Here is an 18537-nt window from a genome sequence, read left to right as displayed (position 1 = left end):
CAGGCAGAGGACCTTCTCAGTAATTGTGCCTGCCCTGTGAACAGCGGCGTGGCGTGGGTTATCAGCACCCGGGGCAAGGCAAGTAATTTGCGCCCCCTAACCCGGGGCAAGGCAAGTAATTTGCGCCCCCTAACACCTAACCATGGTCATTAATACGCCAAGACGCGCGTCTTTGGGCATCGCGGCGCAGCCTTCTCGGTCTCCCTCCCCGGCCCGGCTAGTCCCGACGCGGCTTCTTTCTGGCGCGGGGAGGGGGCTTCTTTCTGGCGCGGGGAGGGGGCGGCTCTGGGGCCAGTGCGTCGGCCGGCCTCCAGCGCGGGTGGGGGGGCCCCGTCGGGGCGGGTGGGCGGTCTTGGCGCGCAGGCACTAGAGCACTGCCGATGGCGCGTTTGGCGGGCTGCGCGCGTCCAGACAGCGACCCGAGCCTGGGCGGCGTGGCGCTTGGTGCCGGAGCCTCCGCCCGCAGCGCCCCATCGGGAGACCCGGCCGGAAGGAGCCTCGAGCCGGCTGTCAGACGCGGTTGAAGCAGCCAGGGCGGCATGGCAGGCAGCGGCGGCTCCTCGGCGACTCCACGCGGCCAGCCCAGCGCGCTGGCCGAGCCCCGCAGGCGAACGCTGCCCGTCGGTGAGGAGGGGCTGCCTGGCGCGCCCTCCGTGGCCCTGACGCGCGGAGACCGCGGCGAGCGCTGAGAGCCGCTGCCAGCTCGTCGGTTCCACGAGACATGGGGCTCTGCTACAGCCTGCGCCCGAGGCTCTTTGGCGACTCCGGAGGTAGCGACCGCGCCCCCCCAGAAGTTGCGCCCGGTGCGGCTGGCACCCCTGGCACCCCCCACGCTACGCCACTGCCTGTGAAACACCCTTCTGCTGGATGTCAAAGAGATAAGCAATCATATTACTTTCCTTGGAAGCCAGCCAGCGTGGCTGGGGCAACCCACTCAGATGAAGGGGGTATGTAAGAAATAGATTATTATTGTTGTTATTATATTTTCATGGAGAGCAAGACTTAGGTTGGTTACAAATTAGCACTTAACCAGCACCCCACAGCTGTATCCTCTTCCATTCATGATAAACCGATGACTAATCTCCCCAGGGTGAGAGAGCTAACCCTGAAGAAATGTGGCTGTTTATGTAGATGAAGGATGGGGAACCTCAGGTCTAAGGAGCCAAAAGCAGCCCTCCAGGGCTCATTATCTGACCCTCAGGACTCTCCACAGGGCCACACCTCAGAGGTCTTGCTCTGCCCCTTCCTTGAGTACTTTTGCCTGCCTAGAATGTCCCCTCAAACACTGAAAATGCTTCTGACTTGTCTGAATGGAAGATTAAAGAGGGATGTGCGAGTGTTTATAGAAACCAGCTTACTGTACAAAAGGTAAAATTCACATCTATTGCTCTGCCCACTTTCGCCTTTGGCCCTGCTCACCACAGGAATGTGGCCCCTGGAAGGTTGCCCAAATCATAATGTGGCCTCAAGGCTGAAATGTTCCCCCACCCCTGACATAGACAAAGTAATTTACTCTGTAAAAAAAAAAAGTGCACAACTGAGTCGCCAACTTCTTCCAGAAGAAGGGAGCTTCTGTGCTGTTACTACTGATTTAATATTGACAGGAAAAGGTTGGCAGGTACAGCTTCTTCTATTGGAGGAACCCGCTTCAGAAACATGGAGCCAGATGTCAAAATGTAGAGAACTAGTTCCTCTGACTATTTGCCTTTCTTTCCCATCCACCTCCCTCCAATTGGAATTAGGACCAGAATCTATTAAGCATTCACTGGGTGTACAGTCTGCATGTAAAGCGCTCTCTGACACCTGTGTGCTGGCAACATGGTTTAAAGGCAGCATAATTAGAGATACTCTTCTCAGCAGCATCCCCTCAGGACTTTGAAGAATTTGGTCCTAAATCTGTGACAGTTTAGGTTTCAAATTGCTTGGAACCAGAAGTTCCCATGTACAAAGAAGCCCAGTATTCCCTAGAGAATATCAGCTATGCAAACTTTTGAATGAGTTCCCGAGCATCTTAACTGCTACTTTGATCCTGCAAATTCCTATTCCAGTATCTAAGCAAGTTTCACCAACAATTACACTATTCAGTTCTAAAAATGGCTTAAAAACAACCGTCTCCCATTGCTTCATGTGTGCAGGTACATTTTATTTGTTTAATAAGTCACCTAGACTTGATAGGAAAGAAATTTTATCCCTCCAGGTGGCATTTAAAACATCCGTAATGTTATTACAGTAAGCCCACACTTTTACACAACGAAGGGAATAAAAATAGTCGTGAGATTTTGATAAGAAAAACTGGCAATGTATTGGTATGTGGATTGCTTCACTCAGGCACTGTACTCTGTGAAGACATTAATAGCTCATGGAGTTCTGCTTTTCAGATTTCACACAGCTAAGTCTTACCTCTACATTTCATACACAGCAGGCAGAGCTGAAATCTCATAGTCATTTACGGAGGAACTCAAACTGTTTGTTCTGATTACAATATCTGCATTTTGTTTTTGTGGAATATTAAACATTTTGGCAAAGAACGGGTTGGAGAAAGGATGACAGGAATGTGCTTGTGGAAACACTAGTTTGGGAATCTGATGTTCTATGGAGGGTCAGATGTGCAGGATGCTGAAGTCCCGTCTCCTGAGACACACAACAAATGCCTCTTTGGTTTCCAGCCCTGCAATATTTGTTCTCCATAACAATCATGAGGCTTAGAAACTTGTTTAAAAAGGACACACTGGCATTGTCATGAAGTCAATGTCGCATTACAATTAGTGTAGAAGGTAGACCATACTGAATACATCAGAGACCTGGTTCACATCCATAGGCAAAACTGCTCCCATATCCTTAAGTTAAATTCCTAAACTAAAGTTGTCAGAAGCTATTGCTGCTAACTTCAGTGAATGGCAAAGCAGAGGATTTTATGCAGGAGTCTCTAGCTACAATGCTTCAGGAGAAGTGCACAAGATCAGCAAGCCTCAACAGGAGCTCATTTAGGGTGAAACATCAGATTTGCATTGACCTCAGGGATGGCAGTTCTACTTCAGTTCCTGGATAGACCACTCAGGTTCTGTCTTGTAGATCTGCATCTGCAGGGGCTGTTGAAAAGCTTTCTGAGAATATTGGCAAAGAGTTATTTATTAGCCACATACACACCCTTCACATGCTCCATCATTTGACAAAGAAGAGTATCAAAAAAGGACACTTCCAATTGGTTCAGCCCTTTGGTCCTTTTCATGCTGTCTTCCATCACCCATTATGACACTGAATCTCTTTTAAACTGCTCTTTGGCAAGCTCAGGCTCTATTGCCTCTCACATTGATCTTGTCAAGGGACAAGTGGGAACTTGAATGGTTGTTCTCCCCTTTCCCTATTGGCCAGATCAAAACAATTGTACAGGCAGCTCCTTCAAAATATCTCTTGAGGGGCCATGCTAGGATCAGTGAAAGTCTTGTTTATTTACAAATAACAAGAGTTCAACAGAGGAAGGAGGAAGATTGTACACTGATAATTTGTGCGTGCTATTTTCCTATTTCCCACACAAAGTTAAAAAACATAATGAAACAGCATCAACAGAGTCAAACAGCATTGCTTCAGTGTCAGTAGATTTTTAAACAACGTTTTGCATTGTAAAGCATTCAGAAACGGGGATGTTGTCAGAGGCCTGCTTTTCATTTTACATTTTGGACTCAGATAGAAAGAAAAAGGTATACACCCATGACAGTGAAGGTAGTCACTTTTCTTCATGGAATACCTGAAGGTGGAGCATGTTCTTTCCCCTGTCCTCCCATCTCCTTTGTATTTTGCCAAGAATAGTGGTAGTTTAAACATGTTCCTGGCCCTCTCTCAATTGACTTGAGGCTTCTGTGCTTTATACTAATGTAGTCCAACCTGAGTGAAGTGAAGAGCTGGCCAGGGAAAGCCAAGGCTCATACATTTGACCAGACAGCCCAAAGAGAATCTTAATGGCAGGCAAGTAAAACAAAACACTACACACAGTAGCCTCCCACCAGGGTGGGACAGTTCTGCAGTCATAAATGCAGACCTGGGTAATAATGGCAATCTCTTTCCGTAGAGCTGGCATCAAATATCGCTATGATCAAGGCCAACACCCCAGCAAGGGGCCCACAGCCAACCCTCCTGACCCTGCTGCTGAAACTTCATGCTGTTACCTGCCCATTCACCTGCACAGTCCAAGCAAGCAAGCAAGCAAGCAAGCAGTGAGAAGAGCAAGGGTCGGAAGTCCCCCCTCCTTTCCCCCCTCTCTAGGGTTGGGGAGTTGGTACCAATTGGGCAAGTGGATGAGTACTTGTGAGGATAAAGGAGGGCATGGCGGGAGAGTGGGGGTGGACACTGAAGAACATCCTATACACCAAGCCACAGTATCTGCAATACTTTTTCTGCATAAAAGAAAGTCTTTCAAAGGCAGGAAATACACCCAAGACCAGTTACTGCTTTGGCAGACCCATAGAATGCATTGAGGATGAGGCCATCCATTTGTGGAGAGAGCAAAGAGTAGAGGGGCTCTTTAAAGGGCTAAAGCCTACCTATTTTCAGCCAGCAACGAATGGTCCAGCAAGCAGCACACCTAGGGCAGGTGAGTGTCAAGGTGTGGCAAGGGAGGGCTTTGCCACAAAACTATCAGGAAATGGAACCACCTTTCACCTTCCCTCAATGCTCAGAGGGAGCAGGACAGCAGGTGAAGGAGGTACATACTTCATTGGCAAGGTGAGCATGTGCACTCAGCCATCTGTAAGCATGACTGTGAGGATGAGAAAAGAAAATGACAGGCAACTTGCCATTTCTTGGGCTACAGACCTAATCATTTTTCACTTGAAAGTAAATCCCAATAAAAAGAACAAAAATTACTTCTAAATAAAGAAAGTTTAAAACCTTCTAAATCAGGGTTTTGGAGCATTTATTTTTTTTACATCAGGATACTCTGGGACCCTTTGAAGTGATCTTAGTCTTGCAAAGAAAAGAAAATGTCCAATCCAGGGTACTAATTAAAGGCTTTATGTTCTAAAAACAGTGTTATGAGTGACAAATAGCATGCATTCTTTATCCACACAGATTAACTTTGCCCCTCTGAAAAGGACTGCCGCAATACTGTGTACACTGCAGTAAATAAACAGTACCTGCTATATATAAGGACAACCACTTAGTGACAGATTACTTTTACAGAAAGCAAGCATTCACAGCCTTTTATTTTGAGGGCCTGAAGATGAACGTGGCTAGGTACAGAGAATTACGTAAGTGCCCTCAATCTGTGGTGGATGGTTTGTTTTTGTAATATGCACACTCTATTTACCATCTATTTTTTATGACAGGCCAATCTACTTCAGATCAAAATAGACTGAAGAGTGAGATAGACCGTTAGCCATACTCCTAAAAGTCTCATCCATCAAGCCCTTGCCTTCCCCCCCCCAAAAAAAATTGTGCCAGCTACCATTGAAATATTCATGGCAATTTCAGAAGACAGCCATTTCAGCAAGGAAGGATGAGACCAGTAATAAAACTTTCCCCTCCTTCCTTGTTCTCTGAGGACATACAGATGGTGATCTGTTAAGCCATAGCTGCTTTTCAACTCATTGCAGGGAAACTGCAACCTCAAAGAAAGCTTGTCTGGCTACATGGTAACATAAATTTTATTACCCCTTTCCACAGTGCCTCACATTTGTGATACTGAATGAATTAAATGCAGTGTGAGGGATTCAACTAGGTTTTACTCAGAGTAGACCTATTGAAATTAATGGCCCTAAATTAGTCATTTCAGAGAGTCTGCTCTAAGTAAAACTTAGTTGAATACCACCCAGTGGGCTCTCTCTGCTCAGTAATGGGGTCTTTACTGTTGAGAACAATTTACTAGACAGGATAAGACCCAAATTGACAGTACAAAAGTGTCATTTGATCTGAAACCCTCAATATCTACCACTATTTTGCATTCTCTAGAGTAGGAGTTCACTAACATTTTGTGCCTATGGGCACATTTGGAAATATGACAAGCTCATTGGCTCCACAAAATACCCATTTCACAGAAGATAAACAGCTGATGTTCAGAAATTGCCAATGACCAATCACCTATATATACCCCACAGCAAATAAAACAGAGATAAAATAAGCAACCCCTACCCTAACAACAACAACAGAAGCCAACTTAAATAAAAAAAATGGGAGGAACAGGTGTCTTAATGGGCACCAAGGCAGCTGTTTGAGGCTGTCATGGTGTCCTAGGGCATCATGTTGGAGACCCCATTTCTACGGTTTAGCATAAAAAAATTGCTCACCAAATCCAATCAGTAGTCTCTGCCTACATTATGGTTTCTCATATTATTTTATGAACTTACTCCTCCCCCTTTTAAAATTTTGCATTGGTTAATTTTTCTGATATTCCCCATGCTCCTCTGTCCTTCTGTTAGTGAGCCAGCCAAGAATAGCACACAATGCTAACGCTTTATCTTCATCTTCTTTTCTGTTTTCACTGTGGATTGTAAACATTACTCAAATTCTTGCAGTGTGGGTTGTCAATGCACATTCTCACAGCGGCAACAGCACGGGCAGCATTGCCACACAGGGAAAGCACTCCTATACAATAGTCTTCTTTTCAAATATAGGCATTTTGCCAGTAGCTGGCATTGTCTTAACCCTTTGTGATGTGGAGATAGATGTTCACTTTGAAAGTCTAGCTTTCAATGGCAATCATCAGAATGCGCAGTTCTCAAATATCTGTTGCTGAGCAGCAGTGCAGACAACAAAAGTTGTAGTTTTTTTAGTTCAGAAAAATCCACATGCGGCCATAATCGAAAAAGCAGTGGGTGCGCACACCAGAACTGTGCTTGATTCCTTTTGCTACAGCAGCTTTGACTAACAAGTGAAGCTGCTGTTCAGTGCTTTCTCGCTTTGGCAGTAGGAACTGCTGCGGTGAAAAATATAAAACATGTTGCATTAGCATCTCTTTTGCAGGGTTTGCAGCTGTGTAGTATATAATTTCTCTATAGGTTCCAAATTTTTGAACAACACATGTAACATGCCATGTGGATTACTTCAGCATTGCCTTTGAACACACTCAACGTCCAAAGTCAAGTGTCTCTATATCTGGTGTAATTGTTCTGAACCAAAGATAACATTGAATTACACTACAGTTGAACCTGAGCCAAGAAGGCAGTCTTTTGTTCACCTTAGAACATTTAGCAGGCGCTTCCCCCATAATGTGATGTCAATACCTCTTCTAAGTAGGAGCGGAGGAAGGAAGAATCAACAGGACTGAATAGGCAAAATACAATTGGTATGCCTGCCTAGATAAAATTCAGTACAGAAAATATTTATTTAAATTATGCAAACTGTTATCTGTCATTGCATTCTTTCAAACCCAGGCGGGGTTTAAGGCTTGGCATGTTCTACATGCCACCTTTTGTCTCGGTAGAACAGAACTGCAAATTTCAAAGGAACAGCCTAGTATCTCTAGGACACTACATGACGGGATTATCACCTCTGTGCACTGGCCTTTGTTTAAATAGCCTTCCTCATTCTATAGGCTCATTATTTCCACCCCCTGCTTCCTGGCATCTTCAACTGTCCTTATCCATTTGGAATCAGAATGTCCTAAGCTACTGCAGGCTGTCCCTCTCTTTACTTTTGTCCCTTTCCTTGTAGGATGATCTTCATACCACACTGATTAAGAAGAATGAAAAAAGTAATTGTGCTTGTTGTTGTTGTTTAGTCGTTTAGTCGTGTCCAACTCTTCGTGACCCCATGGACCAGAGCAGGCCAGGCACTCCTGTCTTCCACTGCCTCCCGCAGTTTGGTCAGACTCATGTTTGTAGCTTCGAGAACACTGTCCAACCATCTCGTCCTCTGTCGTCCCCTTCTCCTTGTGCCCTCCATCTTTCCCAACATCAGGGTCTTTTCCAGGGAGTCTTCTCTTCTCATGAGGTGGCCAAAGTATTGGAGCCTCAGCTTCACGATCTGTCCTTCCAGTGAGCACTCAGGGCTGATTTCCTTCAGAATGGATGCATTTGATCTTCTTGCAGTCCATGGGACTCTCAAGAGTCTCCTCCAGCACCGTAATTCAAAAGCATCAATTCTTCGGCGATCAGCCTTCTTTATGGTCCAGCTCTCACTTCCATACATCACCACTGGGAAAACCATGGCTTTAACTATGCGGACCTTTGTTGGGAAGGTGATGTCTCTGCTTTTTAAGATGCTGTCTAGGTTTGCCAATGCCTTTCTCCCAAGGAGCAGGCGTCTTTTAATTTTGTGACTGCTGTCACCATCTGCAGTGATCATGGAGCCCAAAAAAGTAAAATCTCTCACTGCCTCCATTTCTTCCCCTTCTATTTGCCAGGAGGTGATGGGCCCAGTGGCCATGATCTTCGTTTTTTTTTTGTTGAGCTTCAGACCATATTTTGCGCTCTCCTCTTTCACCCTCATTAAAAGGTTCCTTAATTCCTCCTCACTTTCTGCCATCAATGTTGTGTCATCTGCATATCTGAGGTTGTTGATATTTCTTCCGGCAATCTTAATTCCGGCTTGGGATTCATCCAGCCCAGCCTTTTGCATGATAAATTCTGCATATAAGTTAAATAAGCAGGGAGACAATATACAGCCTTGCCGTACTCCTTTCTCAATTTTGAACCAATCAGTTGTTCCATATCCAGTTCTAACTGTAGCTTCTTGTCCCACATAGAGATTTCTCAGGAGACAGATGAGGTGATCAGGCACTCCCATTTCTTTAAGAACTTGCCATAGTTTGCTGTGGTCGACACAGTCAAAGGCTTTTGCATAGTCAATGAAGCAGAAGTAGATGTCTTTCTGGAACTATCTCGCTTTCTCCATAATCCAGCACATATTTGCAATTTGGTCTCTGGTTCCTCTGCCTCTTCTAAATCCAGCTTGCACTTCTGGGAGTTCTCGGTCCATATACTGCTTGAGCCTTCCTTGTAGAATTTTAAGCATAACCTTGCTAGCGTGTGAAATGAGTGCAATTGTGCAGTAGTTGGAGCATTCTTTGGCACTGCCTTTTTTGGGATTGGGATGTAGACTGATCTTCTCCAATCCTCTGGCCACTGCTGAGTTTTCCAAACTTGTTGGCATATTGAGTGTAGCACCCTAACAGCATCATCTTTTAAAAAATTAAGTAGTTCAGCTGTGTGCTTAACCTGGGTCATATTGCCCAAGTTGGCTAAGGCTAGGGGACCTTTTCCACTAAGGTTCCTGGTGTGTGCAGGTGTAGACATGCATCCAGCAACAACCAGCCAGGAAGAAGGTATTTTCTGTGGAGGTACCCACACTCTGGAATAGCCTTTCCCAACCCCCTCACCCTGAAACCATGCATGTGTTGAATCTGCAGTTGAGGTATATGCTGAAAACCAACTTATTCACCTTGGTGTTTGGTGGCTCATAATGCCAGTGATTTTAAGTTTTTGGTTTAAATTTATTATATATATTTTAAATATATATTGTATTTGCATTTTGCACATTACTTGGATGTGTGTTACAGAACAGGCAGTATATATGTGTGTTTAAGTGTCATTTAAGAAGTGGCACTGAACTAAGCCAAACCTGTATCTATTAAATACTTATAACTCAGTAGTTAAAAGGTCAGTTCTTCAGGTATACCTGCAAGGATATATTGCAGATCTTAAGGGAAATTATTTACAGGCTGAATCTTTTTTAGGTGGATATTATTCCATACTAGATTTCTGGAGCACATAGCTCAATGATAGAGCTTTGCACCGCAATTCCTGTAGCACAAGAAAAGGTGTTTGCCCCAAAGCATGGAGACGTACTACCAGTCAGACCAGACACTGTACTGTGTTTCATGGACCAGTAATCTGACTCAACATTAGACCACTTCATATGCTTATGCATTACTTTGGCTAGAGGAATGCCACTGAAAATAGCTTCCCATGATGAGCTACCCAGATGCCAGTTGTAATGTATGGAAGATCTTTCAGCATAGATGGCTACTATTGTATTGTGAAAGTCTCCAAGCTAACATTTCAGGTTCCCAGAGGCCACAGGCAGGATCATGGAGATGCATAATGTGATGACAGCCGCCTGCACAATATAGGGTTTCTCATTTTTCCAATCTTAGGTTCAGTTTTCTACTTTCCCACAGTTTGCAATTTTTTAACAAAGAACTCCATGTGAAAATTATTCAGCATTTCAGCATGTGTTTCTCCTAATATGCATATTTTTAATATGCAATTGTGCCTAATACATACTTTTATGTAAAACATAATACATTTTGCATGTTGTTTCCACTAATATATACATTTTATGACACCTTACTTTAGCGTATGTATTTTCTGCACACATTTCTTGGCTTGGAAATTGCACTGCAAAATTTGGATAAGTACAAGTTTCAGAGGATAGCTGTGTTTCATTTTGCATATTGTTTCAGAAAGCGTGAATTAGGTTCATCTTTCAATGTGAACTGAATTGCATTTCTCCATCATTTCTCTGCCTCTGCACAGGAACGTAATAAGTGTCCCTCTTGCCAGAGTGCTGTCCGCTGCAGTTAGCAGAGGAATGTATTCCCAAGAAACAAAAGGAAGTCCCATTGAAATGAATGGGAGTCACAGAGCAACAGTTGTAGTGCTTGAGATGACCAGTGGCATGGGATCAAAGAGAAAAACACCCAGTTCAACAAACAAACCGCATTTACAGAGCAATCCAATGCATGTTAACTCAAAAGTAAGTCCTACTCATTTCATTTATGTGTGCACATTATTGCAGCCTTAGTAAACGACTAAGAATCAAGCATTTGCTCAATGTTCTACCATTTCATTCTTCTTTCAAAAACGTGTAAGCACATCAAATCAGTTATTACAACAAATGGGAAACAAAATTTCAAAGGAGATCTGTACACTATTTTGTAATTCCTGGCACATATGGGATGCATTATTATAATAGCAACAAATAATGAAGATGTATGGATTACATATGGATCTTCGTTTCTTTGGAATTCAAATATAGTGAATAATAGTACTTCTCATTATTCGCATGCATATGATGTCAGCCCTTTTCTGATCTGAATCCAGCTTTCTTTCTCCAGTTCTTTTTTTAAAGAAATATCTGAATTGTTAAATACTTGGATTTTCAAAAAAGTGCAAACTGCAAGAAAGATGATCCTCTTATAAGACACAGGTACATTTTTTGCAAGCTGGGTGGAACATAATACAGTGGTGCCTCGCAAGACGAAATTAATTCGTTCTGCGAGTTTTTTCATCTTGCGAATTTTTCGTCTTGTGAAGCAACCTCTTCAAGCAATGCACCCTGGGTATTAACGGTTTTAAGAAAAAGGAAACAAACTTGCAAGACGTTTTCGTCTTGCGAAGCAAGCCCATAGGGAAATTCGTCTTGCGAAGCAACTCAAAAAATGAAAAACTCTTTCGTCTTGCGAGTTTTTCGTCTTGTGAGGCATTCGTCTTGCGAGGTACCACTGTAGTAAGAATATGAATGCACACATAGCAGGGATGTAGTTTATGTAGGTTCTGCAAGTAAAGATGCTATACAACTTCACAGATCACATTTTCATTCATGGAGATCAGTCTCTATAGAAAAACTGCCAAAACATTGGCAGACTATGACCTGTGCATCACAGGTACAGAGATGGGCAGCTGCTGTATGTCATAAACTGCCTAACAACCATATACCTCCCTTCAAACATTACAAGAGACACTTTCCCCTAAACACATATCCTTGGAAATAGAGCCTAGAAATTTCAGCAGAACCTCCGAAGTATGTGTATGTAGAAATCACAAAGGAAGAAAAAACTGGCCTTAATTGTGCTTAACCTGAAAGTAAAACAGATTTAAATCTTCAGGGATTACTTCTAATCAATGTTTTAGGATCTGAATGCAAAATGTACTCTAAGTAACAATGATTTCAATTACACTACTGTTTTCAAGTAAAATCTACAGTTTGCAACCTTGGAGACAGAAAGAAAGCGATAAACTTATTGTATCTGGCGGGTTTTAAGCTGAACAAACAAAAAACTAAGGTGTTAGGGAAAAACCTGACGGTTATTGAAACAGAGGAGTTTCAGAAAGAAACAGAACTAAACATTGTTAAAAAAGTGAAATACCTGGGGGTCAATCTGTCTTCTAAGAATTTGAATCTATTTAAAGATAACTATGAAAAATGTTGGTCAGAAGTTAAAAAAGACTTAGAAATTTGGTCAAGATTGAAATTATCCTTGTTAGGCCGAATCGCAGCTATAAAAATGAACGTTTTGCCAAAAATGTTGTTTTTGTTCCAGGCCTTGCAGATTGTGGACAGAGTGGATTGTTTTGGAAAGTGGCAGAAGGACATTTCTAAATTTGTCTGGCAGGGCAAAAAGCCCCGAATAAAGTTTAAAATATTAACTGATGCAAAGGAGAGAGGGGGGTTTGCCCTGCCGGACTTAAGGTTATACTACGAAGCTGCGGCCTTCTGCTGGATGAAAGATTGGATTTTATTGGAAAACACTGATGTCCTAGATCTGGAAGGCTTCAACAATTCGCTAGGTTGGCATGCGTATTTGTGGTATGACAAGGGGAAAACACATGGAATGTTCAAAAACCATATTGTCAGGAAAGCAATATACATGGTCTGGAAAAAATACAAAGACTTATTGGAAAGTAAAACTCCGAGGTGGATTTCACCAATAGAGGCCAAAGCTCGGAAAACATCCAATATGGAGGCATATTGGCCGAAATATTGGGAAATAATAGAGAATATTGGAGGTAATTGGAGATTGCAGAGCTTTGAAAAACTAAAAGATAAGGTGCAAAATTGGCTACACTGTGCCCAAATTAATGAGGTTTTCAAGCTAGATAAAAAAATAGGATTCCAGGTGGAAAAATCGAAACTTGAGACAGAGCTGTTAGAACCAAAGACCAAGGTAATATCGAGAATGTACAACTTGCTGCTTAAATGGAACACTCAGGATGAGACAGTTAAATCAGCCATGATAAAATGGGCTCAAGACATTGGTTATAACATCATGTCAGAAGACTGGGAAAAGTTATGGACCACCGGTATGAAGTTCACGGCATGTAATGCCTTGAAAGAAAATATTATGAAAATGGTGTACAGGTGGTACATGACCCCAGTCAAACTTGCTAAGATATACCATTTGTCTGACAATAAATGTTGGAAATGCAAGGAGGCTGAAGGGACATTTTTCCACCTCTGGTGGACGTGCCCAAGATTGAAGGCCTTTTGGGAAATGATCTATAATGAGTTAAAGAAGGTGTTTAAGTACACCTTTCCCAAGAAACCAGAGGCCTTTCTTCTGGGCATTGTCGGCCAGAAGGTGTTAAAAAAGGACAGAACTTTCTTTATGTACGCTACAACTGCAGCAAGAATCCTTATCGCCAAATACTGGAAGACCCAAGATTTGCCCACACTGGAGGAGTGGCAGACGCAACTGATGAACTATATGGAACTGGCTGAGATGACTGCAAGAATCCGGGACCTGGGAGAAGAGGCAATGGAGGAGGACTGGAAAAAATTTAAAGACTATTTGCAAAAGTATTATAAGTTGTATGAAACATAAGATGACGTATGATTCAGAACGCTAGCCCCAGCAACGAAATTTAATTATTTATGAAATTGTTAATATTTGTGAAAGAACCAAAGTTTAAATGGGTTAAAATGATATCAGGTTATATTTTTAGAGTAAATGGAGAACAAGAGATTTAAACTTAAATTGCAATTGAAAATATAAAGAAATATATGAAATAAGGGTATAATTTGCTGATGACTTTATTATCAAGAATGCATTATCCGGGGGATGTGGGGAAGTCCAATGGAAATTTGAAAAAAAGTTATTGAAATGGAATCCTTTGTTTTCTTTTCTTATCTTTTCTTTTGTTCTGTTTTTTCTTCTGTTTTACTTGTAATTTGGAAAAATGCAATAAAATTATTATAAAAAAAAAAATAAACTTATTGTATCAACTTCTGCTGTTTAAAAATGTTCAATCTTCTGAACTGACACACCAGCAACAACCTGTACAGTATGAAATAGTCTTGTTTAACACATCCTTTGCAAATGATGATGTAAATGGTATCTGTTCCTTAGGCCTCTGAAAATTGGATATTTTGTCTTTAATACATGAACCACATTCAGCTCCGGCTAACAGTTGAACTTCACATGTTTTAAAGGTGAGCAAAAGTAATTGAATTTGCAATCATTTCATCCAGCTATCACAGCAGGCAAATAATTTTTTGTAGAGTGGTGATGGTAAGTGTTGAGGTGGGGAGTCCAGTACCAAGTCTGCTGAGATACCGTACTGATGCTAAAACCACACAGAGTGGAAAAATCAATGACCCAGGAAAGTATGCCACTTGATAATCTTAATTTGAAAGCTCAAGATCTGTGCAGAGAAGAAAGGGCTTAAGCAAGGTTTTCCCCCCAACTCTATGTGCACTATTAATCTCTCATTATTGGAACCCGTTACAGATAACTGTTCCACAATTGATTAACCCTTTGAATTTCTCAAACTGTAATTTTTATTTATTATTTTTTCCAAGTACAGGTTCATTGCATCACCTAAGGATTTTGCTGTCAGATGAAGTTTTACAGTTTTTCTCAACCAAAAAAGGTGTGCATGCATGCATGCACACACACACACACACACACACATGTCCCCCACTTTCCCCCTCCAAGTAAGTATATTTTTTCATATTTAAATCATTTTATTTTAAACATAAATGGTGTTCTCTAGAAAAATATGTATTTATTTTCCCTATTAGTCAACGGTTACCGCAGGATGAAACTTCTGAACCCCCTCCCCCAATTGAGAGTATGTGAACAAACATTTACATAATTTAGGAACAAGTATTTGATTTTCAAAATCATTAAGCTGCTGTTCATGTGTGTGTGTGTCCGTGAGAGAGAAAGAGAGAGAGAGAGAGATCAATGACACTTGGTATCACTAACTGCACTCATTGTTAGAGACTGTCTCTTTAAAAGGATTTGCTTTCACAAACTCAGCCGAGCTTATGAAAATCTACCCTCTGCTGCTGAAAAAGGAAGAGAAAGTTTCAGGCAGGTCAGAAACTTTAGATGCTAAATATTTATAATACTGCAATGCTGTTTGTAATTCTTTAAGAGGCAAAGAGTATTTGACTTCTAACTCTGCTTGGTTAAAACTAAGGATTACATTTATTTATTTATTTTTAAATCTTATAACCGAAAGACTTGTATGCCTATTTGGGGCATAACTTATCTCTCTTATAACGAAGGTTAATTCCTGCTTAACAGATCAATGCTTCAATAGTTCTACGCACCATTTTTTATCCGAACAAACAGGCATCATGTTATGGGTCTGCAGATTGCAGCCTTCATAAGGACAGCATACACATGAGGAGCTTGCGGCAAGGCCTACAGTGTTTACCAGCTCATAGCAGTCAATGGAAGACTTTCCCATAAAATCCAATCACAAAATAGTTGGTGCAGTAAGTATCCCATTTCAAAATGTAGTCTAGATGCTGATGTGACTTTGATAATGTAATCTGTATTTTTCTGAGCATGCTATTAGGGTGGCCACATGTCCTACTTCACAGAGGACAGTCCTCTGTTTAAGGGCTGCCATGTCCAAGTCTGAGTTAAAGGGAGGGACAGCAGGGGCTTGAAGCAGACTGAGTGACCTAGTCACAGTCTTCCTCAAAGAGGGAAGGTGTATTTCTTTTTCAATTATAGCAACTGGCTTGTATCCAGTACAGTGCTAAGTAACCACCCTGTCAGTGCCCGGATTTCCACTTGCAACAGGACTTCCCTCTGTCCTTCCCTCGCTCTCCCCTCCCAAATACATATAGAAATTTTCATATTCAAATCGTTTTATTTTAAACATAAATAGTGTTCTCTATAAATATGTATCTATTTTCCCTTTAAGTCAACAGTTATTGCAGGATGAAAACTCTGAATTCCACTCCCCAAATGAGAATGTGTGAACAAGCATGTACATAATTTAGGAACAAGTATTTGATTTCCATAATCATTAAGCTGCTGTTCACAATATTTTTACTTCAGAATAGCCCTGGTGATGTAGGGGAGTCTGCTATACATTATAAATAAGTAGCCTGAGAACACCCTCAGGCAGTCCTAACTTCAAGTTATGCCCCCTGGGTAGTACAGTGGTACCTCGGGTTACATATGCTTCAGGTTACATACACTTCAGATTACAGACTCCACTAACCCAGAAATAGTACCTCGGGTTAAGAACTTTGCTTCAGGATGAGAACAGAAATCGTGCGGTGGCGGCGCAGCAGCAGTGGGAGCCCCATTAGCTAAAGTGGTGCTTCAGGTTAAGAACAGTTTCAGGTTAAGAACAGACCTCCAGAACGAATTAAGTTCTTAACCTGAGGTACCACTATATAGGATACTTCAAAGCTCTTTGGCAAACCACAGAGCTATGCTGTCAGTAAATAATGTCTGTGTAGTGATTCCTTCGCAGTGTGAGAGGCCACTGGAGAGAGGCAGAGAGGCAGAAATGAACCTTAGCCAGAATCCTATACTTTGCCTGGGCTACTACACTCTTTTCTGACTTATCTTCTTAATTCTGACCAACTTCCTAGATCCCACTTATAGGCTTCCTTCAGCTCCATATGTCTGTGTGCACATGTACATGCTCTGTGCAACATTAAAACTGCATGTGTATGAAATCATTGGCACCCCAGCAGGACTCGAACTCTTTCTGGGGAGCCTGCATTCTACACACATTCCTCCTGGTAATTTGAGCCATAGATTGTGCAGTTGTCTACTCCTTGGAGCATGCTTCTGCGCTTTGTTTATACTTGATAGGGCAGTGATGTGGTTGCTGCATTCTGGTGGGTGCCCTTGCACATGGATAACATGAGGATGTCATCAGTGAAATGACACTGTGAACAGTAGTTGGTTGTGGAGTTGCTAAGGTTACTATGGGGATATTACATAGTAAGGTTACTATAGTCAATGTTGCTACATTAAAGGTTTGTTGCTCAAGTTATTGTTGTGGTGTTGACTCTGCTGCTGGTTGGGCATAGGCTCATGATAATGTTATGTCAATGTTAGTCCTAGTTCAGTGGCTACTCAGCATACTAGGACCATAGGACTGCCCTGCTGGAACGGTAAGTTCCACTAATTTAAACAGAGATTGTTTCCAAGAACTATAACCTTAGGCACTTCAAAACCTAAAAGAAAGAAAGAAAGAAAGAAAGAAAAACTTGGCACATTGTTTATGAGTATTTACTCTAGTACATCCATGTGCAGTGCCAAATAAAATACCCTGCAATGCATGCCAGCATAGCATCATAGTTTATGATCATATCCTGGTGTTGGAATATTGGATCATATCCAATATTCTCTATCCTGGAATTATATGCAAGTAATATGCGGGTGGCGCTATGGTCTAAACCACTGAGCCTAGGGCTTGCCGATAGGAAGGTTGGCAGTTCGAATCCCCGCAACAGGGTAAGCTCCCATTGTTCTGTCCCAGCTCCTGCCTAGCAGTTCAAAAGCACGCCAAAAATGCAAATAGATAAATAGGTGGGATAAATCTGGTGGGAAGGTAAATGGCGTTTCCGTGCGTTGCTCTAGTTTCGCCAGAAGCGGCTTAATCATGCTGGCCACATGACCCGGAAAAACTGTCTGCGGACAAAAGTCGGCTCCCTCGGCCAGTAAAGCGAGATGAGCGTCGCAACCCCAGAGTCATCCATGACTAGACTTAACTGTCAGGGGTCCTTGTCCTTTACCTTTTTTAAGACTTACAACCCAGTCTTACATGTATTGCATGTATAGAGGTTGTAGCTCAAGGAAATGATGATAACCTTTCTTTCAATACAAGGGATCATTTCACATTAAAATTTGCACTGGTCCATCATTAGACCTTATGTTACTGGCTCAAGTAGTTCTGCAGCTTTTATAGAGCTCAGTACAAAAGAACTACATGTAATATTTGCCCTGTAGTTTGGCCTTGTGCAGTTTATTTTTAACAAATAGGCCAGGGTGAAGGCTGAGCTGGATTGGGGCCATGACATTGTGGTAGGGGAGCTGGCTTTAACCCTGGCATGATAGGAATCAGCCTCCATCTTTGTTTGCTATTTGCAATGGGAGGAAAGTTCTTGTTGACAATTTTGTTAAACAAAAAGCAGCTACACAAAGCCAAATTATGTGGCACGGATCACATCTAGTTTGGCCCTTAATTTAGGCTTAAATCCCATTGAAATCAAGCTAGTTGCAATTAACTTTGATCCCATTCATTTCAGGGTTTGCCAGATTGCTAATGTGGGCCATAAATATAATTCTGGCAACCAGCTAGAAAACTCCGATCATAGGAGTAATTTTTTTTAAAGCTGCCTACAGCATAGCAAGGCAGAGACTAAATCTTGAAAAGTGGCACTAGGCTGTCTCTTATGCTTTCTCTTTTATATTTTATTTAAGGTACTTATTAATTACCAAAGCCTTGTAGTGCTGTAATGTTACTTTCAGGGACGGAGGGGAAGAATAAGAATCATGTTCTTATTGTCCATTTCTTGTGCAGATCTAGCAGTCTTGATTAAGTTGTGTTCTTTTTC

General features: G+C 42.0%; 1 protein-coding gene and 1 long non-coding RNA gene across 4 annotated transcripts in view; one reads left to right on the top strand and one right to left on the bottom strand.

Annotated features, from left to right (window-relative positions):
- The window catches only part of EVA1C (eva-1 homolog C), a 46585-nt gene that overhangs the window by 24486 nt on the left and 3562 nt on the right, over positions 1–18537 (bottom strand). The window lies entirely within an intron of this gene.
- LOC309531364 lies at positions 9146–17136 on the top strand. Its single transcript, XR_014219253.1, has 5 exons — positions 9146–9256; positions 10470–10689; positions 14063–14145; positions 14957–15035; positions 15296–17136. It is a non-coding gene; the product is annotated as an uncharacterized lncRNA (long non-coding RNA).

Source organism: Podarcis vaucheri (assembly GCF_965113315.1).
Source record: "Podarcis vaucheri genome assembly, chromosome: 4".
NCBI lineage: Eukaryota > Metazoa > Chordata > Lepidosauria > Squamata > Lacertidae > Podarcis > Podarcis vaucheri.
Note: the sequence above shows the minus strand (reverse complement) of the source record. Positions and strands in the feature narration are given on the sequence as shown.